Raw genomic sequence first — 26,675 nt, 5'->3', positions numbered from 1 at the left:
TTTAGCTATTTGCAAACTACTTTCTTTGTTTAGTTGACTCTTAAAATTAGCATCTCAGGAAAAAATCAGAAAAGTTCAGTGTTAAAATTACCTTTTAGCTATTTGCAAACTACTTTCTTTGTTTAGTTGACTCTTTAAATTAGCATCTCAGGAAAAAATCAGAAAAGTTCAGTGTTAAAATTACCTTTTAGATATTTGCAAATTCCTTTCTTAGTTTAGTTGACTCTTAAAATTAGGGAAGCTAAGGAAAACTCAGGAAATCTCAGGCGGCGAAGTTTTTAACTTTTAAAAGCTGTTAAAAGTTAACAAAGTGCACACAAATTAGCAATTGGATTTCTTTTTCCTTTCTTTAAAAAAATGTAAAGGAAAAAATCCATTTTGCTACTTTGTCCTTCACGTGGTCTTTGCTGTTAAGTAAAACGCTTAAAATCAACAAAACAAAAACATTTAATTGAAAAAGTTAAATGTTTTAGAATTGATTTTAAGCATTTGAAACCAAAGTGCACTATAAATACAGCTTATTTACTTTTACTTTTATTTTAAGTTCAAAAGTTCTCTATCTCAAATTTTATATTATTTTGTACTATTTATCTGATATTTATCTATTATACTGTAAGTATAAAATAAGTAAAATAGTAAAATGTATGTTAAAGCAGATACTATAACTGTTAGAAAACATTTTAGATACAGCTTAAAGTTAGAAGTTACTTTTTATAATTTGCTGTACATAAAACCATTTGAATTCAACCTTTAATTTGTTAAGTATAATCATTATAAACTTTTAAATTCTTTATTTGTTGTTTTTTTTTTCATTAGTAGAATCAAGGTACAAGCATATTTTTAATTACATGCGTTCTTATCTAAATTTGTTGAAATTCTTAATTCTTAGCAATTTAGGCAATTTGCCAAACAACGATTTGTTATATTTTTCAAAGCTAGCGGTAAAACGTCCCTGGTCAAAAGTGAAAAATTCCTTTTTACAATATTACAACGGGGATTCCCCACAATTCTGTTATCGTAAGGCTTTGATTTATAAAATACCTTCATTTGTTACTTGACTTCGTTGCGTTCACATCTAATTATGAGGTTTTTGAAAAAGTTAGAAAGTGAAAAAGTTAAAAAGTTTGAGAAAATTTTAAAAACAAAGTTTTACCATGAAGGGTTAGTTTTAAACCACAGTTTTAATTTAGTTGCGCTTTCGTACTTAAACTACATTTTTGACATACATGCCATGTATAACGAAAGCGCCGCCGTCAACAAACCAGTATACAAAGAAAAGTTTGTCGAAGTCAGAAGTGAGCTAATGCAGTTTTTAGAAAGACATTCGCAATTGGCGCGCGTTCTTAGTTTACAATTCAATCCAGTTAAACAAGTGTGCTTAAAAATAAACTTCGGAAGTCTCACTACTGCGGAAACTTTTTTGGACTTTGATAAGTTTGCCGACTACTACCGCCAAGTAAGATGCTACCGTCGCTGTCACTCGAGCTGTAGCCGGCTAAATTTCATTTGGCGATATTGCGCAGTAGATTAGTTCTTAAAAGGACTCTACGAGAAACCGTCTAGTTATCGCTCGATCTCACCAGAAAGAGTTTGCTTTTTAAACTACCCAGAATGGAAGGAGACAAAATGTTCTCACGAGCAGCTTAGAGGTAAGATTGAAAGAAGGCGGAAAGACTTAATTAGCGAAACCGTTTCGAAAGCACGCATTGAGGAACTATCCTTTACCTTAGGCAGTACCAAGGCGAGCTTAGCCGCAGATGAAAAGTGTCTCATTTGTTTAGGAGGTTTCGAAGTCGACAAACAAGTTAGCAAAATGCCGTGTGGCCACCTTTTCCACAAAGACTGTGTTGCGGAGTGGTTAAAATTACCAGAAAGACAGTCAAAGAATTCGGAGTATTTTTCTGCATATATAAGCGCGTTTAGCCAAGTAGAGTTTACCACTGGTGTCAGGCCAAGGTTCATGTTTGAGACTTTGAATGTGTTGAACCATTATGCGAGACGAGATTACGTGCCGAAGTTTCAATGTCCGCATTGTAGGTGTCTCTGCTGCTGAGTAAATAAGTTAGTAAGTAGATTAATGTTAGTTAAGAGTTTATGTCATTAAAATTACAGGTTTTTTAGTTCTTAGAACTACCTTTTAGCTTATTGCAAACTACTTTCTTTGTTTAGTTGACTCTTAAAATTAGCATCTCAGGAAAAAATCAGAAAAGTTCAGTGTTAAAATTACCTTTTAGCTATTTGCAAACTACTTTCTTTGTTTAGTTGACTCTTAAAATTAGCATCTCAGGAAAAAATCAGAAAAGTTCAGTGTTAAAATTACCTTTTAGCTATTTGCAAATTCCTTTCATAGTTTAGTTGACTCTTAAAATTAGGGAAGCTCAGGAAAAATCAGGAAAACTCAGGCGGCGAAGTTTTTAACTTTTAAAAGCTGTTAAAAGTTAAAAAAAGTGCACACAAATTAGCATTTGGAGCATTTCTTTAAAAAAATGTAAAGGAAAAAATCCATTTTGCTACTTTGTCCTTCACGTGGTCTTTGCTGTTAAGTAAAATGCTTAAAATCAACAAAACAAAAACATTTAATTAAAAAAGTTAAATGTTTTAGAATTGATTTTAAGCATTTGAAACCAAAGTGCACTATAAATACAGCTTATTTACTTTTATTTTAAGTTCAAAAGTTCTCTATCTCAAATTTTATATTATTTTGTACTATTTATCTGATATTTATCTATTATACTGTAAGTATAAAATAAGTAAAATAGTAAAATGTATGTTTAAGCAGATACCATAACTGTTAGAAAATATTTTAGATACAGCTTAAAGTTAGAAGTTACTTTTTATAATTTGCTGTACATAAAACCATTTGAATTCAACCTTTAATTTGTTAAGTATAATCATTATAAACTTTTAAAAGTAATTCTTTATTTGTTGTTTTTTTTTTCATTAGTAGAATCAAGGTACAAGCATATTTGTAATTACATGCGTTCTTATCTAAATTTGTTGAAATTCTTAATTCTTAGCAATTTAGGCAATTTGCCAAACAACGATTTGTTATATTTTTCAAAGCTAGCGGTAAAACGTCCCTGGTCAAAAGTGAAAAATTCCTTTTTACAATATTACAACGGGGATTCCCCACAATTCTGTTATCGTAAGGCTTTGATTTATAAAATACCTTCATTTGTTACTTGACTTCGTTGCGTTCACATCTAATTATGAGGTTTTTGAAAAAGTTAGAAAGTGAAAAAGTTAAAAAGTTTGAGAAAATTTTAAAAACAAAGTTTTACCATGAAGGGTTAGTTTTAAACCACAGTTTTAATTTAGTTGCGCTTTCGTACTTAAACTACATTTTTGACATACATGCCATGTATAACGAAAGCGCCGCCGTCAACAAACCAGTATACAAAGAAAAGTTTGTCGAAGTCAGAAGTGAGCTAATGCAGTTTTTAGAAAGACATTCGCAATTGGCGCGCGTTCTTAGTTTACAATTCAATCCAGTTAAACAAGTGTGCTTAAAAATAAACTTCGGATAAATAAATAGATAATTGTAAAATTACAAAATCCTTTAATAAAGGGTATCGTGTTTGTAATTTTTCTTAGTGTTATTGATGTTTTGTTGTTAAGCAAATTTAGAAATTGTTTAGTCATTTATGAACACTATATTTACTAAGATAACTTCTTAAAATAATAATTTTGTTTTTTCTAGTCGCTTTAGTTGAAAATCATGAGAAAATGTTACAGAGAGCCTCAGCTTTCTCCCACTACAGCCAAACTGGCCGTAGATAAATGCGATGAAAAGATAATTGTAGAAATATTATAATATTTTTAGAAAGATTTAAATGTTATGTTGCGTTTTCAGTTTTATTCATACTTGATTATGGAGTAACTTTTATAACTCATAGGTCGTTTATTAACGCTTTATTTACCTTAGCAACTTCTAAAAGTGATAACTATGTTTTTCTACTTACTTTTAGCTAAAAGTTATTAGAAAATATCTCTAGGAGTATCAGCTTTATCAAAGCCAAGTCGAACAAGCTTAGAATGATTGCATTGAAAAGATAATTGTAAAAACATAATATTATTTAAAGAAAGATTTAAGTGTTTTGTTGCATTTTTAGTTTTATTCATACTTGATTATGGTGTAACTTTTAGTATTGTTAGGTCTTTAACAAAGCTTTAATTACTAAGATAACTTTTAAAAGTGATAACTTTGTTTTTTCTAGTCGCAGGCAGTTTGAAATTATTAAAAAAGAACTGGTTGAGGAATGCTGTATTTAAAAGATAAATGGAAAATATAAAATTAATTTACGAAAGATTGTAGTGTTTTTTAGCATTTTTAGTTTTATTGATGTTTGATTGTTAAGCAACTTTAGGAATTGTTGAGCTTTTTATTAACACTATATTTACTAACATAACTTCTTAAAGTGTAAAATTTGTATTTTTTTAGTTGCTTGTAGTTTAAAATTAGTAAAAAAAGTCTCCAAGAGTCTCAGCTTTTTGAATCCAAGTCAAACCAGCTAAGAATGACTGTGTTGCAAAGATAACTGAAGAAACAAAAAATTTCAAGAAGAAATATTCAACCTTTTTTTTTTAAATAATTTCAAACTGCATGCAACTAGAAAAATTAAAGCTATCACTTTTAGAAGTTATCTTAGTAAATAAAGCGTTTATAAACGACCTAACAGTTATAAAAGTTTCCCAATAATCAAGTATGAATAAAATTAAAAACGCAATAAAACACTTAAATCTTTCTTAAAATAGTTTTATGATTCTACTAATTTATTTTCATTACAGTCATCCTCAGCCAGTTAGACTGTACTGTGAGAAAGCTGAGGCTTTCTAAAACATGTTCTAATAGATTTCATCTAATGTGACTAGAAAAAACAAAGTTATCACTTTTAGAAGTTATCTTGGTAAATAAAGTGTTGATAAACGACGAAATAATTATAAAAGTTACCCGATAATCAAGTACAATAATTTAAAAAAAACAAAAAAACACTTAAAACTTTCTTAAAATAATTTACTATTTTTACAATTATCTTTGCAATGGAGTCATTCTTGGCTGGTTCGACTGGGCATTAATAAAACTGAGACTCTCAGAAACATTTTCTAATAATTTTAAGCTAAATGCAACTAAAAAACCAATTGATCACTTTTAGAATTTATCTTCTTAAATAAACTGTTGATAAATGACCAAACAATTATAACAGTTACTCAATAATCAAGATTGAATACAGTTGAAAACATTTCAAAACTCGAAACACTTTAAACTTTCTTAAAAATATTTAAAATTTCTACAATAACTTTGCAATGCAGTCATTCTAAGCTGGTTCGACTGGGCTTTGATAAAGCGAAGGTTCTCTGAAACATTTTCTAATAATTTTCAATTAATGCGACTAGAAAATACAAAGTTATCATTTTTAGAAGTTATCTTATTGGATATGGTGTTCATAAATGATAAAACATTTTTTAAATTTGCTTTACAATCAAACATCAATAAAACTAAAAAGAGTACAAAACACGACAACCATATTATAATGATTTTGTAATTTTACAACTATGTCTTACTGCAGTAACCCTCGGCCGGTTTGACTGTCTTTGATAAAGTTAAGACTCTCAAAGAATTATCCAATATTGTTAAACTGAATGCGACTAGAAAAAAACAAAATAATAACTTTTAGAAGTCATCTTAGTAAATAAAGCGTTGATAAACGACCTAATAATTATAAAAGTTACCCCCTAATCAAGTATAAATAAAACTAGAAAGCCAACAAAACACTCAATCCTTTCTTAAAATAATTTCATATTTCTACAATTATTTTTGTAATGAGTATTTCTTAGCTGGTTCGAATGGGCTTTGATAAAGCTGATAAACTCAGATATTTTCTAATAATTTTCAGCTAAATGCAACTAGAAAAAACAAATTTATCACATTTAGATGTTATTTTAGTAATTAAAGCTTTGTTAAAGACATAAATGATATAAAAGTTACACCATAATCAAGTATGAATAAAACTAAAAACGTATCAAAACACTACAACATTTATTAAAATAATTTTATAGTTCTACATTTATCTTTTCAATGCAGTCATTCTTAGCTGGTTCGACTGGGCTTTGATAGAGCTGATACTCTCTGCGATAATTTCTAATAATTTTCAGCTAAAAATTTATAGAAAAAGCAAAGTTATCACTTTTAAAAATTATCTTGGTAAATATTTTCTAATAATTTTTAACTAAAAGTAAATAGAAAAACCAAAGTAATCACTTTTAGAAGTTATGTTGGTAAATAAAGCGTTAATAAACGACCTAAAAATTGTAAAAGTTAATCTATAATGAAGTATGAATAAACCAAAAACACAACAAAACACTTACACCTACTTAAAACATTTTATATTTCTACAATTATCTATACATAGCGGTCATCCTTAACAGGTTCGACTGGACTGTGAAAAAGCTGACACTCTCTAAAACATTTTTTAATCATTTTCATCTGTAGCGACTACAAAATTCAAAGTTATCACTTTTAGAAATTATCTTAGTAAATATGGTGATAATAAAATACTAATCAATTTCTAAATTTGCTTCACAATCAAACATCAATAAAACTAAAAACGCTACAAAACACTTAAATCTTTCTTAAAATAATTTTATATTTCTACAATTATCTTTGCAATGCAGTCATTCTCAGCTCGTTCGACTGGATTTTAATAAAGTTAAGACTCTCTAAGAAATATCCAATATTTTCAAACTTCATGCTACTAGAAAAAAAATTTATCACTTTAAGAAGTTTTCTTGGTAAATAAAGTGTTGATAAACAACCTAACAATTATAAAAGTTACTCCATAATCAAGTAATTAAATTAAAAACACAACAAAACACTTAAATCTTAGAAAAGATATTTTTTATTTCTACAGTTTACTTGCAATGAAGTCATTCTTAACTTGTTCGACTGGGCTTTGATAAAGCTGATACTCTCTGCGATATATTCTAACAATTTTCAGCTAAATGTAAATAGAAAAAACTAAGTTGTAACTTTTAAAAGTTATCTTGGTGAATAAAGCGTTGATAAACGACCTAACAATTTTAAAAGTTACTCCATATTCAATTATGAATAAAACTAAAAACAGATCGTAACACTTAAATCTATCCTAAAATAATTTTATATTTTTACAATTATCTTTTCTTTGCAGTTAATCTCAGCTAGTTCGACTGTAGTGGGAGAAAGTTGAGGCTCTCTAAAACATTTTCTAATAATTTTCATTTAATGCGACTAGAAAATACAATTTTTTTTTCGAAGCTTTCTAAGTAATTATGGTGTTCATAAATGACTAAACAATTTCTAAATTAGCTTCACAATCAAAAATAAATAAAACTAAAAAGAATACAAAACACGACAACCTTTATTAGAAAGATTTTGTTGTTTTACAACTATCTTTTTATTGCAGTAACCCTCGGCTGGTTCGACTGGACTTTCATAAAGTTAAGACTCTCATGGAATTATTCAATATTTTTTAACTGCATGCGACTAGAAAGAAACAAAGTTATCACTTTAAGAAGTTATCTTGGTAAATAAAGTGCTGATAAATGACCTAATAATTATAAAAATTACACCATAATCAAGTATGAATAAAACTAAAAACGCAACAAAACACTTAAATCTTTCTTAAAATATTTATATATTTCCACAATAACTTTGCAATGAGTCCTTCTTAGCTAGTTTGACTGGGCTTTGATAAAGCTGATACTCTCTGAGATATTTTCTAATAATTTTTAGCTAAATGCAATTAGAAAAATAAAGTTATCACATTTAGAAGTTATCTTAGTAATTAAAGCTTTGTTAAAGACTTAACACTTATAAAAGCTACACCATAATCAAGCATGAATAAAACTAAAAACGCAAGAAAAGACTTAAATTTTTCTTAAAATAGTTTTATATTTCTACAATCATCTTTGCAATGCAGTCATCTTTAACTGGTTCGACTAAACTGTGAAAAAGCTGACACTCTCCGAAAAATTTTCTAATATTTTTCAACTATTGCGACTAGAAAATACAAAGCTATTATTTTTCGTAGTTATCTTAGTAAATATGGTGTTCATAAATGGCTTAACAATTTAAAAATTTGCTTTACAACCAAACATCAATAAAACTAAAAAGAATACAAAACCCGATATCCTTTACTAAAAGGGTTTTGTAATTAAAAAAAATATCTTTTTATTGAAGTCACCCTCGGCCGGTTTGACTGGACTTTGATAAAGTTACGACTCTCAAAGAATTATTTAATATTTTCAAACTGCATGCTACTAGAAAAACACAAAGTTATCACTCTAAGAATTTATCTTGCTAAATAAAAGGCTGATAAACGACCTAATATTTATAAAAATTTTACCATAATCAAGTATGAATATAACTAAAAACGCAACAAAACACTTAAATCTTTCTTAAAATAATTATGTATTTCTACAATTATCTTTGCAATACATTCATTCTTAGCTGGTTCGACAGACCTTTGATAAAGCTGAAACTCTCTGCGATATTTTCAAATAGTTTTAACTAAAAGTAAATAGAAAAAACAAAGTAATCACTTTTAGAATTTATGTTGGTAAATAAAGCGTTAATAAACGACCTAAAAATTGTAAAAGTTAATCTATAATGAAGTATGAATAAACCAAAAACACAACAAAACACTTACACCTACTTAAAACATTTTATATTTCTACAATTACCTTTTCATTGCAGTCATCCTTAACTGGTTCGACTGTACTGTGAGAAAGCTGACACTCTCTAAAACATTTTTTAATCATTTTCATCTGTAGCAGGGGTCGGCAGGCAGTTGGTGCTCGCGGGCCAATTTCAAGTTTCCAAATTCTTCGCGGGCCGCACTTTTAGTTTTTTTGACATTGAAATAATCTTTTGATTTTAGTTTTAGTCACATTAAAGAAAGTTTTACTTTTGTTCACTTTATTAATTTTAATGATATTTAGCTACACATAGAATGCCTCTTCTAATTATAAATATTTTTTGGAGAAAAATTTACATTGACAAATATAGTTAAGTCTTAATTAACTGTGTACTTTTTTAAACATAATTAATGCCCTAACACTCTAATTAAGTGCCTTATTAGTAATTAATCAACTTTTAACATGGTTTCCTCTTTAAAAAAAGTGCCAAAACTTGCAATTAATCAAGCTCAGATACCTAACTTTAATAGCATCAGTATAAAAAATAGACAATGTATAAGTAGACCAGAAAAAATTACAATTAGTAAACTACACTACAGTCATAAAAACTTTTCTGAGAATTCGAAGTTTTATTCAAAGTGTTTAAAATAAAAGTTTACCTGAGTTTCTTTTAAATGTCTCATACAGGTTTAACCTATTTTTAATCTTTCAAATTTTTAAACTAGACTGTATGTTTGGCTATACTTTTTAGAATAAAGTTAACGAAATAAATAAATAACGAAGTTTATTAACAGTGAATTAAATATATAGCAAAAATAATATCATAAGTCAGCTTGAATGGACAGTTATATTTCTTAAACATTTTTAACAAAATAAAAAAAAAATTAATCCATAAATAAAGTAGAAAAACTTAAATTTTGATCGAACATTATAGCAACTCTTTATCTGCAATAAAAATATTGTATTTGAAGAGTAAATGTGAAATATAAGACGAGCTATAAAAATTAAAAAACGTTAGTTAGGAGTTATTGCGAGAAACAAAAAAAACAAATAGCTATAGTCAGTTTCAACAAAGCAAATGATTATGTTCAGTAACTACAGACTGATCAGAAAAAACTGTTAAGGCAAGTTATAAAGTAGCAAAAAATTACTAGAAAGAAGATACTGTTTAGAATTAAAAACTTTTTTAAGAATTTATGTTGGCGGTAGTAAAATATTTTTGTTTATTTCTTCAATGACAACAAGAAGTCGTGTTTAGTAAATCTAAGAAGGTTATAAAGCAGCATAATTAAAATAAGAACTTTGGTCAATCTGTTAAGATGAGAGAACTGGTACAACAAATATGGCTCATCTGAAATTTTTGTTAGAGGTGTTTTTAATGACTTTGATTTTTTGGAAAAGTTTCTAGGTTTAGTTTTTGAAAATTTTTGAAAGTATAATTTTCTGCTTCTTTTTTAGGTATAAAATTAAATCACATATAATAAAAAACTGTCTTTAGTAATATAGCAATATTAAATAGATACTGTTAAGCTACTTTTAATTTGTTTAAAAAAATATCTATATTGTAAATATATTTTTTCATTACTTCACACGTAAAAATTGTTTAAAATTCTAGTTTTTTCACAAATTCTCAAATTCAAGGTTTTTCCAGAATTTTTAAGCATAAATTTTTAAATTCAAAGCTTTTCCGGAATTCATGTTTTTCAGTAACACTAATTGTTCACACCTATATGTATACAATTATATAAATAATATTTCAAATTTTATCAGCTGCAAGACTTAAAGTTTATCATACATTATAATTCAAACCAACACTGTAAATTGAACAAAATACACATCATAAATTTAATTTGCCACTTATAAAGCAAAAAAGCCAGCCTAAATGACGAAAAACTAGCCTAATATTTTAGTATACAAATATTTATTCAAACAAAAAACTGAAAAAATGACTAAACTGACTTGGGATTTGAAATCTACAGATAGTCATAGTTTAAGTGTGTGGCAATGTTTAGTTGCTTATTGGCTTGATATTTAACTATTTTGATTAACAATCTACAAACCTTATAAATTTACCATCCCTAAATTTAGTTTGTATTAAATAGGTAGTTCAAAAAAACAGTAACTGTGTATATAAGTGCATAGAAATTTACTTAGTTTGTCAAAAAAACATTGTTTAAAAAATTAAAATGTATACCTATCAAAAAATACTTTAATTTATATCATGTATTGTTTTAAATGTGTCTTTACACACCTAGATACTACATGTATAAAATATAATTTTAGAAAATTATTAATCAACTAAACTTAATCTAATTTAAGTATTAAATAATACGTGGTTTAAAATGGGAACCGCTCATTTCCAACCCGCTTTCATTTCCCACCCGATCAAGTCCGAAAACCGCTTACCAATCAAGGGGAAGGGGTAACAGTGATAGTAAAACATAAATTAATGATAAATAAAAATAAAAAAAGTATATTAGAATATAAAGGAATAGATAAAAAAAGTTAAAAATATTTTCGAGTGGGAATTAAGCGCGGGTTGGATTTGATCGGGTGGAATTTGATCCTGGTAAGAATTTTCAGTATGCCGATTAAAATATGAGCATTATTGTACATTTGTGTGCATAGGAAGTAATTTAAAGTGCTAAAAAAACTTTTAAAACAATGAAAATATGTAAAAATAAAATAAAATTAAACCTTTTTTTTTACTAATATGTTACTTTAAATGTTTTTGTGCACACTCAAATATAACTTTTAGTAATAAAACATCTAGAATAAAAACTTAGTTTCTAAAAACATATAAAAAATACCAAAACTTGCTGTTGTAAGAAGAAAGTTATGACAAACTAAGAAAAAACCTGGTGGAATGCTAATCTGTCTTTTTTACATTTTTAAGCTGATACTGTAAAGTTTTTTAATTGTTTTAAAATGTTAAACATGGACTTAAAACGAAATTAATAAAGTTAAACAAAAAACCAAAAAAAGTCTATTTTAGAATAATATTTTGCTCAGCGGGGCACATTTACATGCTCACGGGTCACAAAGTTTTCTTCCGCGGGCCGCATTCCATTCAAAAAATAGCCGTGCTCGCGGGCTGCAGCTTTACCCTTCGAGGGCCGCATTTGGCCCGCGGGCCGCAGTTTGCCGCAGTTTGCCGCAGTTTAAAACGACCTAACATCTATAGCGATTAGAAAAAACAAAGTTATAACTTTTGAAATTATCTAAGTAAATATGGTGTTCATAAATGACTAAACAATTTCTAAATTTTCTTCACAATCAAACATCAATAAAACTAAACACGCAACGAAACACTTAAATCTTTTTTAAGTAATTTTATATTTCTACAACTATCTTTGCAATGCAGTCATTCTTAGCTGGTTCGACTGGGCTTTGATAAAGGTAAGACTCTATGAGATATTTTCAAATAATTATCAGCTAAATGCAACTAGAAAAACAAATTTATCACTTTTAGAAGTTATCTTAGTAATTAAAGTGTTGATAAACGACCTAACATTTACAAAAGTTACCTCATATTTAAGTATGAATAAAACTAAAAACGCAACATAAAACTTAAATCTTTCTTGAAAAAATTTAATTTTTCTTTAATTATATTTTCTTTTCAGTCATCCTCGGCCGGTTTGACTGTAGTTGGAGAAATCAGAGGCTCTCTGAAACAATTTCTAAAAATTTTCAACTAATGCGACTAAAAAAAACAAAGTTTTGATTTATAGAAATTATCTTAATAAATATGGTGTTCATAAATGACTAAAGAAAATTTAAATTCACTTCACAGTCAAACTACAATAAAACTAAAAAGAGTACAAAACACGACACCAGTTATTAAAATGATTTTTTAATATTTAAACTTTCTTTGTTTTTCAGATTTCTCAGCCGGTTCGACTAGACTTTGATAAAGTTGAGACTCTCAAAGAACTATCCAATATTTTCAAACTGCATGCTACTAGAAAAAAACAAAATTATCACTTTTAGAAGTTATTTAATAAATTAAGAGTTGATAAACGAATTCACAATTATAAAAGTTACTCCATAATCAAGTATGAAAAAAACTGAAAACATAACAAAACACTTAAGACTTTCTTAAAATAATTTAGTTTTTCTACATTTATTTTTGCAGTGCAGTCATTCTCAGCTTGTTCGACTGGGATTTGATAAAACTGAAACTCTCTGGGATATTTTCTAATAATTTTCAGGTAAATGCAACTAGAAAAACAAAGGTATTACTTTTAGAAGTTATCTTTGTAATTAAAGCGTTGACAAACGACTTAACAATTATGAAAGATACACCATAATCAAGTATGAAAAAACTGAAGACGCAACAAAATACTACACCATTTATTAAAATAATTTTTTATTTCTACAATTATCTTTGCAAATAGAAAAACAAATTAATCACTTTTAAAAATTATCTTGGTAAATAAAGAGTTGATAACCGATCTAACAATTGTAAAAATAATCAAGTATGAATAAAACTAAAAACGCAACGCAATGTCGCTAACCAGGTCTACTTATACACTATTGTTGGCCTGATTTATAACGCAACGTGCGCTTTAACTTGTATAGTAGATGCCCCAAGATAACGCTTAAATTATAGTTGACTTAAATGAATAATATGAATTACTTACTATTTACTAAAGATTTAATAAATCAGTTACTTATACTAATTTAAACTGAGTTCGAATCTGTGATAATGATTATATTTACAATGAATTTGCGAAACAAAAAGATGATAAAAAACTGCACAACATTACACTAATAAATCAAATTATCAATTCTTTTAAAAGACGACAATACTCGAGTCAAAGAAACAAAAAACTAAATGTTTAAACCAAACTCAAAAAGTGTTCTAAAGTCGAAATCAACCATTACAACAACAAGATTGAAACCATTAAAACTTTAGTGCAGCGAAAAGCTGCACTGACTTCACACTGCTGCCATGCAGTAGAAAACTAAAAGCCCCCCTTATTACTCGAGACTGTTGAATTTATACTCGCTTGAGAAAAAAGAAGAAAGTAAAAAAGAGATAATTACCGCGTAAGCGGTACATTTTCTCCTCTTATCTTCGTACTTTAAGAATTTATTCTTGGTTTTCCGAAAAAAAAACATTAATTTTTATTCATTAACACTTGTAAGAATGCTTAAAACTCCCTATATAGAAAAATTAACGAAAAACGACCGCCGACTTTTATCTCCTTAGTTTAAAAAGCATTAATTTAAAATACACAAAATTAATAAAAGTATGATACAGTTTTCAAAATGACAGACAAATGTAGAAAGTTTAAAAAATTTCTTTGCTGCTGGAACTCGCTCCGCCCTTGTACATCTCCACGTCGTTTGACCGGTTTATGCTGATACGTCTCCTCGCCTCACCTAACGGTCTGTTGGCGCTACGGATTCCGTCTCCTCGCCTCACCTAACGGTCTGTTGGCGCTACGGATTCCGTCTCCTTGCCTCACCCAGCGGTCTGTTGGCGCCACGGAATCCGTCTCCTTGCCTCACCTAGCGGTCTGTTGGCGCCACGGAATCCGTCTCCTTGCCTCACCCAGCGGTCTGTTGGCGCTACGGAATCCTCTGATCCGTCTCTCCATACATCTCCTCTTTCATCTCCTCGTTCCTCACCTCGTACATAAGTTTCCTCTACCGCTCCTCGCCGATTCGTTTCTCGAGCCGTTCGTGCGAAAGTGCAATTAGAATGTACGTCACTACTTGATATCAATTTTAAAAACAAGTTAAAACATTAAAAGATAAAAAAATTCAATTTACAAACTTATATGCTACTAGTTACCAACAACATTACATTAATCAATTAGTCTATTTATATTTTAACTTTAAAGTTTGTTAAGTTTTAAAGTAATTGAGAAACATTTGTGGCTTTAATTAATACGAAGTAATTCTCTACAAGATTTAACATAAAAAACATTTCACATTTTACACGAGTTAGTTGACAAAACAGGCAATTACATGCGTCTCAAAAGTTTAAACTTCCTTTTGTAAAAGTATAAAGCCTGTGAACTTGTACTGATTTAAAAAACTTTGATATTCTAACAAATTTTAAACAAAATCGTGTTTTATTTTCAGATTTTAAATACCGGGTAAGACATTTAACAGCTCGAATGACCTCGTTAATAATGTTTTTTTTTATAAATACGGTTAGATTTAAAACAACAAAAAACATGCCAATAAAGTTTGTTACTAGTATTCAAACTTGAAGTTGTAAAGAATTGTCATTTAAGCATGAACTTCCTTTAACAATACAAAAACTTTTTCAGCAGTAAAACATTGAGTTTGAGGTTGTAAAATTTCTGGTTATAAAGTTTAAACTTCCTTTGACATTAACAAAAACTCTTTAAACAGTAAAAGTTAGAGTATATTGTAATTAGTACAGTACTTAGACGAAAAGAACTTTTTTAAATGTAATGGTTTTAAACATCGTTGTTGCTAAATATAAAATTAAATTAAGTTTAATAAATCTAAGACATTTCACTTTAATAACCGATTATACACTCGAAAAAAAGTTTTAATAACCTCATAGAAGTATTTTTACCAGGACGAACGAAAAAACAACAATGTTTTTTACATGCGGTTTAAAAAGTTTATTACCCGTTATAGTTCAAATTAAACCGATTGTTTTAAAACAAAACAATTAAACTTTACAGTTGCTAACTTTTATAGACGTTTAAAACTCTTTATGTTATACGAATGTTTTATTATTAGAAACCTTTAATTTCATTTTAATTTTTAGCGAACATTTCTCTTTTAACAAAATGTTTAAAACGATTAAACTATATTTAATTAATTTGACGAGACGGCGGAACAACTTGAAAACAATGCTAACTTTTGTTTCAACTTGCTCGTACAAGTTTTAAAATTAACTTTAAAAAACGCTTCAACGATGAATTGCGATAATATCATACACCACAAATACATTTTAGTTCTAACACATGTCGATTAGCCTTTTCCAAACCACTTTAACATAAAATTAAACACAATAAAACTAATTACCATTAGAAAAAAACAACTCAAATCTATCACATACTCGAACTACTTAGTTGTTTTTCCAACTAGAAATTTCAAACTCATTTTTATAAATTTTACCAACCTGTTGACTAGGTTAAATAAATGCCATAAAGTTTCTCAAATTTATACTACTATTAAATCAGGTTTATTCCACTCTGTCCCATCTAAAAAAACGTAGAAATTTTAATGAAGGTATCTGTGTTCAATTCCAGCTATAAATAACTGGACGTCCGGGTCACCATGTCGCTAACCAGGTCTTCTACTTATACACTTTTTGGCCTGTTTTATAACGCACAAGCGCTCTAACTTGTATAGTAGATGCCCCAAGATAACGCTTAAATTATAGTTAAGTTAAATGAACTAATATGAATTACTTACTATTTACTAAAGATTTAATAAATCAGTTACTTATACTAATTTAAACTGAGTTCGAATCTGTGATAATGATTATATTTAAAATGAATTTGCGAAACGAAAAGATGATAAAAAACTGCACAACATTACACTAATAAATCAAATTATCAATTCTTTTAAAAGACGACAATACTCGAGTCAAAGAAACAAAAAACTAAATGTTTAAATCAAACTCAAAAAGTGTTCTAAAGTCGAAATCAACCATTACAACAACAAGATTGAAACCATTAAAAATTTAGTGCAGCGAAAAGCTGCACTGACTTCACACTGCTGCCATGCAGTAGAAAACTAAAAGCTCCCCCTATTACTCAAGACTGTTGAATTTATACTCGCTTGAGAAAAAAGAAGAAAGTAAAAAAGAGACAATTACCGCGTAAGCGGTACAGCAACACTTAAATCTTTTTCTAAAAATAATTTATATTTCTACAATTATCTTTTTATTTCAGTCATTCTCGGCCAGATCGACTGTAGTGGGAGAAAGCTTAGGCTCTCTAAAATTTTTTCTGATGATTTTCAATTAATGCGACTAGAAAAAACAAAGTTATTATTTTTAGAAGTTATCTTAATAAATATTGTATTCATAAATGACTAAACAATTTTTAAATTCGCTTCGCAGTCAAACTACAATAAAACTGAAAAGAGTACAAAACACGACAACCATATTATAATGATTTTGTAGTTTTACAACAATCTTTATATTGCAGCCACCTTCGGACGTTTCGACTTGACTTTGATAACGTTAAGACTCTCGAAAAATTATCCAAAATTTTCAAACTGCATGCGAATTAAAAAAAAATTATCACTTTTAGAAGTTAGCTTAGTAATAAAACTGTTGGTAAACGACTAAACAATTATAAAACTTACTCCAAATTAAAGTATGAATAAAACTAAAAACACAACAAAACACTTAAATCTTTCTTAAAACAACTTAATATTTCTACAATTATCTTTGCAATGAAGTGATTCTTAGAGGGTTCGATTGGGCTTTCATATGCTGATACTCTGTGAGGTATTTTCTAATAATTTTCCGCTAAATGTGAATAAAAACAACTAAATTATCACTTTTAGAAGCTATCTTAGTAACTAAAGTGCTTATAAACTACCTGAAAATTATAAAAGTTAACCCATAATCAAGTATGAAAAAAACTGAAAACGCAACAAAACACTACACCATTTATTAAAATAATTTCATATTTCTACAACAATCTTTGCAATGCAGTCATTCTTAGCTAGTTCGATTGGACTATGATAAAGTTGATTGTTTCAAAGCATTATCCAATATTTTTAAACTGCATGCGACTAGAAAAAAAAAATCACTTTTAGAAGTTATCTTAGTAATTAAAGTGTTGGTAAACCAATAAACAATTATAAAAGTTACTCTTTAATAAAGTATGAATTAAACTAAAAACACAACAAAGCACTTAAATCTTTCTTAAAATAATTTAATATTTCTACAATAACTTTGCAAAAAGTCCTTCTCAGCTGGTTCGACTGGGCTTTGATAAAGGTGATACTCTTAAAGATATTTTTTAATAATTTCAAGCTAAATGCAACTCTAGAATAAGGTATCACTTTTAGAAGTTATCTTAGTTATTAAAGTGTTGATAAACGACCTAACAATTATAAAAGTTAGCCTATAATCAAGTATGAAAAAAACTAAAAACGCAAAAAAACACTACACCATTTATTAAAATTTTTTTATATTTCTTCAATTTTTTTTGCAATGCAGTCATTCTTAGCTGGTTCGACTGGGCTTCGATAAAGCAGAGATTCTATGAGATACTTTCTAATAATTATCGGCTAAATGCAACTAGAAAATCAAAGTTATCACTGTTAGAAGTTATCTTAGTAAATAAAGCGTTGATAAACGACCTAACAATTATAAAAGTTACATCATAATTAAGTATGAATAAAACTCAAAACACAACAAAACATTTAAATCTTTCTCAAAATAATTTTATATTTTTGTAATTATCTTTGCAATGCAGTGATTCTTAGATGGTTCGACTCGGCTTTCATAAGCTGATACTCTTAGAGATATTTTCTAATAATTTTCAGCTAAATGTAAATAGAAAAAACAAAATTATTACTTTTAGAACGTTTCTAAGTAATTAAAGTATTGATAAACAACCTAAAAATTTTAAAAGTTAGCCCATAATCAAGTATGAAAAAACTGAAAACGCAACAAAATACTACACCATGTATAAGTATTTACCTAGTTCTAATTATGTTTTGTATTACAGACTTTATTATTCTTGTATTTAGTGTGTGAATAAACTCAACCAAGAAAGATATATTTATTTATGATAAAGTCTAGCTGAATTGAATCAACAATGCCTGTGATTAAATGCCCTCTTGAGAGTTGCACATATGAAACACCAGACGTCGATGCTTCCGTAGTTGCTTCTTTGCTCATCATCCACAACAATGTTCACCTAAGTGCGAATTCTTCAAAACCAAAGCCTTCAAAGATGGACCGTCCTCGAATAGGGACAGACTGCAATGAAGAGGGTTGGAACATGTTTGTACAAAATTTGACTAATTTTAAAGATAGCATGGAGATGACAGATTTAGGAAAACTTCGTCAACTGTACCAGTGCTGTGAGGAAGATTTAGGCGATGCTATTCTGAAGGGACATGAAGATGTAATAAATTTAAGTGAGCAAGAGCTTTTAAGGATAATCAAGCAGCTTGCAGTTATTCCTGTTTCAGTTGTTGTACGATCAGACTTTCCTAGTGCAAGACAGGATTTGACTGAAAACACTAGATCATTTACTGCACGTTTAAAGGGAAAAGCCAGTACATGCTCGTACACATGTAAATGCCCAAAGGATGGCTGTAATCAAATGATAGATTTTACAGGTATAATCCTAAAAGATGTCATGGTAACAGGTTTAGCCGATGAGGATATCCGTAAAGAAAGATGGGAAAATCTAGATGAGAAAAATGTCAATGAGACAATCGGTTTTATTGAAATAAAAGAAATGGCATGTGATGTTAAAACCCGCTGTTACAGCCTCAGTTTTCTCATACAAATCCCCAAAGAAAACCAAGTGGTAAAATAACTCGTGGCATATGTAATAAATCAACTGAAAAATTTGTTTGGAGCTATAAAAATATGAAGTATATTAAGCCTGTAAACAATGCTGGATAAATTCCCGTACAAAAGTTTATCAAAGTCACCAAAATAAAGCTGATGAGTCAAACGCACTTCTGGTTGGTGGATTGTCTACACGAAATTCCGATAGCTTTTGCATCCGAAGTCGTAGGAAAAATATTTTTGAGCGTAAAAACGTAAAGAAGAAAAAGGAGGTAAAAGGACTGAAAAATGTATTTCTACACACTTAATGGCGACCAAAACCGCACAAATCCAAAAGTTATCCTCACTTACCTCCAAAATATAAGAAGTCATTACCTTACGTCAGAAAGAAATTTATGACTTCCAATAACCCGCAGATCTCAAAAATGTGGCGTGACTTTTGGAATAAAAAGTAAGAATCTCTCAGTTTTGTTAAGTCTCTGGAAAATATAAGTGAGAACACAAAATCGTTGCCACCACTGAATTGCGGTGATCATGCCGTGATACTAAATCAAACAGGTAACTTTCCTAGCAAGTGGGGGAAAAGTGGAGTGGTGGTGGAAGTAAAGGACTGCCATCAATGTGTTGTCGAGGTTGATGGATCAGGTCGCTTAACTGTTTAAAATCGTAAGTTTCTAAGAAGATTTACCCATCCTGTTTGCAAATTTTTAAGTAGTATCCCTTATCTGAGAAAGGCAAACATACCACTGTAAAAGTTTGTCTTTTCTGTTAGGTTGAGAAAAAGATGTCAAGAAAAGTTTTAATGTTCTGTGTTCTTCTTTTATAAAAGGAAGATTCTTTTTGAATAAGCTGTGTGGAATTTCCCTCTGTACTAATGGTTTTCTTCAAAATTGATGTTGAACTGGAATGGCTCGGATTTGCTTTGATCTATATTTTCTTGACTTATATTTTCTACAGAAAAGCAAACAGACCGCCAAAGTTTACTGCGAACAACAATGTGTCCGGGATGAGTGTGTAGAATTATTTGCAGCGTTTCCGTGTAAGACTTTACGATGCTTTTCAAAAGCTTCGTGACACCAATGTTGCTGATATTCATTTATTGTCAAGTTGGAATGTTCACTGTAAAATAATGTTTTATGGTCTAATTAATGAGTTTCAGTCCAATGGTGACGTCCTAAAGTTTGTAGTTGACTTTGCAGCAAACTAGTCTAACAGCCATTTGTTCAAAGTGATCTTGGATGAAGACGCAGAGATTGACTTTCAAAATTTCGAACTGTTGGTTGGTATCGAGTATTTGTAAAATAAGTGTAGCAGTATTTCGTCAGTGTTCAATGATATCAGTAATGCACCTTTTAATTTGTTTAAAGTCGAAAATATGATAAAGACGTGTTTTCGTTCTTCAAAGCTGAAAATTTCAAATCGGTGAAGCAATTAAGTTTTTAAATGCTTGAGTTCAGCAAAAGAGTGACTAAAAGTAAAATTCAAGTCTCAACTTTTTTGTTACAGTTTGTTTGTTTAAGTTGTAGTTTGTTTTAACAAATCATTTAATATTGAACTAAGCTAGTCGTATTTTTTAAATGTTTTTGTCTTTTTAAGTTTAATTTCGTTGAATTTTAGACCTGAAAATGTAGTTAAGTTGTAACAAATTGTTTTAAAATAATTTTGTATCGCTAGGTAAATTTATAGTTTTATCTTCTATGTAAATAAAATATTGGGGGGAGATGTAAAAGAATTTACCTAGTTTTAATTATGTTTTGTATTACAGACTTTATCATTCTTGTAATTAGTTTGTGAATAATCTCAACCAAGAAAGATATATTTCTATACACCATTTATTGAAATAATTTTATATTTCTACAATTATCTTTGCAATGCAGTCATTCTTAGATGGTTCGACTGGGCTTTGATAAAGCTGATACTCTGAGAGATATTTACTAATAATTGTCAGCTAAATGCAACTAGAAAATCAAAGTTATCATTTTAAAAATATATCTTAGTAAATAAAGCGTTGACAAACGACCTAACAATTATAAAATATACCCCATAATCAAGTATGCATAAAGCTTTAAACGCAACAAAACGCTACACCATTTATTGAAATAATTTTAAATTTCTACAATTATCTTTGCAATGCAGTCATTCTTAGCTGGTTCGACTAAGCTTTGATAATGCTGAGATTCTATAAGATAAGATATTTTATAATAATTTTCAGCAGAATGCAACTAGAAAATCAAAGTTATCACTTTTAGCAATTATTTTGGTAAAAAAAGCGTTGATAAACGACCTAACAATTATAAAAATTACCCCATAATCAAGTATGAAAAAACTAAAAACGCGACAAAACACTACACCATTTATTAAAATAACTTTAAATTTCTACAATCATCTTTGCAATGTAGTGAATCATAGCTGGTTCAATTGGGCTTTGAAAAAGCTAATACTCTTAAAGATAATTTCTAATAATTTTCAGCTAAATGCAACTAGAAAAACAAAGTTATCACTTTTAGAAGTTATCTTAGTAATTAAAGTGTTGATAGACGACCTAACAATTGTAAAAGTTACCCCATAATCAAGTATGCATAAAGCTAAAAACGCAACAAAACACTAATTCTATCTTAAAATAATTTTATATTTCTGCAATTATCTTTGCAATGCAGTCATTCTTATTTAGTTCGACTGGGCTTTCATAAGCTGATAATCTCAGAGATATTTTCTAATAATTTTCGGCTAAATGCAGCTATAAAAACAAAGCTATCACTTTTAGAAGTTATCTTAGTAATTAAAGCGTTGATAAACAACCTAAAAATTATAAAACTTATCCCAATATCAAGTTTGAAAAAACTGAAAAGGCAATAAAATACTACACCATTTATTAAAATAGTTTTATATTTCTACAATTATTTTTGTAATGCAGTCATTCTTAGCTGGTTCGACTGACCTTCAATAAAGCTGAGTTTCTATGATATATTTTCTAATAATTATCAGCTAAATACAACTATTTACTCGAAGTTATCACTTTTAGAAGATATCTTAGTAAAAAAAGCGTTTATATACGACCTAACAATCATGAAAGCCCCATAATCAAGTATGAATAAACTGAAACGCAAAAAAAAACAGTACACCATTTATTAAAATAATTTCATATTTCTACAATTATCTTTGCAATGCAGTCATTCTTAGATGGTTCGACTGGGCTTTGAAAAAGCTAATACTTTTAGAGATAATTTCTAATAATTTTCAGCTAAATGCAACTAGAAAAACAAAGGTCTCACTTCTAGAAGATATCTTAGTAATTAAAGTATTGATAAACGACCTAACAATTATAAAATTTGCTCCATAATCAAGTATGAAAAAAACTTTAAACGCAAAAAAACACTATACCATTTATTAAAATTATTTTTAAATTTCTACCATTATATTTGCAATGCAGTCATTCTTAGCTGGTTCGACTGGGTTTTGATTAAGCTGATACTCTCAGATATATTTTCTAATAATTATCAGCTAAATGCAACTAGAAAATCGAAGTTATCAGTTTTAAAAGTTATCTTAGTAATTAAAGTGTTGATATACGACCTAGCAATTATATAAGATACACCTTCATGAAGTATGAATAAACTGAAAACGCAGAAAAACACTACCAATCTATTGAATTATTTCATATATCTACAATTATCTTTGCAATGCAGTCATTCTTAGATGGTTTGACTGGGCTTATATAAAGCTGATACTCTCTCAGATATTTTCTAATAATTGTCAGCTAAATGCAACTAGAAAAACAAAGGTATGACTTTCACAACTTTTCATAGTAATTAAAGTGTTGATAAACGACTTAACAATTGTAAAAGTTACTCCATAATCAGGTATGAAAAAAAACTGAAAATGCAACAAAACACTACACCATTTATTAAAATAATTTTAAGATTCTCCCATTATCTTTGCAATGCAGTCATTCATAGCTGGTTCGATTGGGTTTTGATAAAGCTGATACTCTTAGATATATTTTCTATCAATTATCAGCTAAATGCAACTATAAAATCAAAGTTATCACTATTAAAAGTTATCCTAGTAATAAAAGTGTTGATAAACGACCTAATATTCAGAAATGTGACCCCATAATCAAGTATGAAAAAAACTAAAAACGCAGAAAACGCTACACCATCTATCAAATTATTTCATATATCAACAATTATCTTTGCAATGCAGTCATTCTTAGATGGTTTGACTCGGCTTTGATAAAGCTGATAACATCTGAGATATTTTCTAATAATTGTCAGCTAAAAGCAAGTCGAAAACAAATGTTTGACTTTTAGAAGTTTTCATAGTAATTAAAGTGTTGATAAACGACTTAACAATTGTAAACGTTACTCCATAATCAAGTATGAAAAACACTGAAAACGCAAAAAAACACTATTTCATTTATTAAAATGATTTCATATTTTTCAATTATGTTTGCAATGCAATGATTCTTAGATGGTTCGACTGGGCTTTGATAAAGCTGAGATTCTATAAAATAAGATATTTTCTAATAATTGTCAGCTAAACGCAACTAGAAAATCAAAGTTATAACTTTTAAAATTATATTGGTAAATAAAGCGTTTATAAACGACTTAACAATTATAAAAGTTATCCCATGATCAAGTATGAAAAATTTAAAACGCAACAAAACACTACACCATATATTAAAATAATTTGATATTTCTACAATTATCTTTGCAATGCAGTCATTCTAAGATTTTTCGACTGGACTTTGAAAAAGCTAATACTCTTAAAGATAATTTTTAATAATATTCAGCTAAATGTAACTAGAAAAACAAATTTATCACTTCTAGAAGTTATCTTAGTTATTGAAGTGTTGTGAAACGACCTAACAATTATAAAAGTTACCCCATAATCAAGTATTAATAAACAGAAAACGCAACAAAACACTACACCATTTATTAAAATAATTTCATACTTCTACAATTATCTATGCAATGCAGTCATTCTTAGATGGTTCGACTGGGCTTCGATAAAGCTACGATTCTATAAGATAAGATATTTTCTAATAATTTTCAGCTAAATGCAACTATAAAATCAAAGTTATCAATTTTAGAAGTTATCTTAGTAATTAAAGTGTTGATAAACGACCTAACAATTATAAAAGATACACCTTAATAAAGTATGAATAAACTAAAAACGCAACAAAATACTACTTTATTTATTGAAATGATTTTATATTTCTACAATTATCTTTGCAATGCAGTCATTCTTAGCTGGTTCGAATGGGTTTTTATAAAGCTGAGATTCTCCGATATATTTTCTAATAATTATCAGCTAAATGTAACTTTAAAATCAAACTTATCACTTTTAGAAGTTATCCTAGTAATTAGAGTGTTGATAAACGACCTAATAATTAGAAAAGTGACCCAATAATCAAATATTAAAAAAACTGTAAACGCAAAAAAACACTATACCATCTATCTAATAATAAGGATAAGGTGTATATCGGTTCGACAGGAGGTCACTTTAAAGATAGGTACACCGGGCAAAAGTATACTTTTAAGCATGTAAAAAAAAAGAATAGTACAAGATTGTCAGATTTCGTTTGGCAGTATTTTGATAGGTATGGAACCAAACCAGAAATGGAATGGAGCATCCTCCACCACTCCAACAATAACATCAGTAGCGCTAGCAAGATCTGCCAAATATGCAACCTTGAACGAATGGCAATTTTAGCAGAAGATAGTAAACAATTACTAAATAAAAGATGTGATATTTCAAATAACTGTGTACACAACCGACGGTTCTTCTTCAAATAACACCTTGGTGCCTTCTCACCTTTCATACTTTTCATTCACCTTCCACATACACACTCACATTCACTTAACATATATTAATATAATTGTATATCCTAAGTAACATATAGTTTTATTCATTTATTATTTATATCTATTTCACACAAGTCACTTTCTATTCTCTGAAATTTCATATATTCACTTTACCCTCCGACTATAATTCTTCACACCTTTATATGTTAAGTTCCAAGTTTAATTGGAAGCCTGTATTCAAATCACAGATAAACCGTGCTTTTTTACCTACTACGCCCAAGAGAGCTAGTAGGTTTTTTACTGCAGGTTTATATTTAGCATATGACTACCTTGTTGTTTTACATTTTAACTTTCACATATAACACAATTTACTTATTAAATATATAAAATATCTGTAAGGGATATTTAAATTAAACAGCCGACTCCTACTTTACCAATTAATTATTTTATTAATTATAAAATACAATATATATTTAATTCAGGTCACTATGAATTTATGTATGTCGCTGTAAATTATTTATCGGTCAGTACATTGTAAGCCTAGTAATAATTATTTTTTTTGTGCTTTGTTTTTCCTTAAAGTTTAATTTTTTTCCTTAAAGTTTAATTTTTTCACTCTTTGATTTTTACATTTGAACTAAATCTGCTTCCTAATTCTATATAACTTTGATTCAATCATTACTAACATTCAATGTATAATATACATGTTGCACCGAGTTTCTGTGACTTTTATTGCCTTCAGCGCCGTTAAGTTTTATTGAATTTTATTGATTTACTAACTGATGGTTAATGTTTTATTTTTGTTCAAAATGGATTACATAAAAATAAAATTAATGTTCTTGCAGTACAAATTGAATAGTTTAGGTGGCCTCATTTACATTGTGACGTAATTATTAGTTGTAAAAATGTATTTTTTTCGTTAGTTAACAACCGGAAATTTTGATTTAGTTATCTTTCCTATTAACGTAAGTTGTTGGTTTATATTATATTTTGTTGTGCAATAAAATTATGTCGTAACTTTTATAATTGTTAGATCGTTTATCAGCACTTTAATTATTAAGAAAATTTCTAAAAGTAATACCTTTGTTTTTCTAGTTGCATTTAGCTGAAAATTATTAGTAAATATCTCTAAGAGTATCAGCTTTATCAAAGCCCAGTCGAACCATCTAAGAATGACTGCATTGCAAAGATAATTGTAGAAATATGAAACTATTTTGATAAATGATGTAGTGTTTAGTTTCGTTTTCAGTTTTTTCATACTTGATTATGGGGTATCTTTTATTATTGTTAGGTCGTTTATCAACACTTTAATTACTAAGATAATTTCAAAAGTGATACCTTTGTTTTTCTAGTTTCATTTAGCTGAAAATTATTAGAAAATATCTCAGAGAGTATTAGCTTTATCAAAGCCCAGTCGAACCATCTAAGAATGACTGCATTGCAAAGATAATTAAAGAAATATGAAATTATTTTAATAAATGTTGTAGTGTTTTTTTGCGTTTTCAGTTTTTTCATACTTGATCATAGGGTAACTTTTATAATTGTTAGGTCGTTTATCAACGCTTTATTTACTACAATTATTACTATAAGTGTTAACTTTGATTTTCTTGTTGCAATTAGCTGGAAAATATTAGAAAGTATCTTATAGAATCTCTGCCTTATCAATGCCTAGTCGAACCATCTAAGAATGACTGCAATGCAAAGAT

The sequence above is a fragment of the Thalia democratica genome, chromosome 9 (genome assembly GCF_965202585.1).
Source record: "Thalia democratica chromosome 9, ktThaDemo2.hap1.1, whole genome shotgun sequence".
Lineage (NCBI taxonomy): Eukaryota > Metazoa > Chordata > Thaliacea > Salpida > Salpidae > Thalia > Thalia democratica.
The sequence above is the reverse complement of the archived record's forward strand: the minus strand, read 5'-3'. Positions refer to the sequence as shown.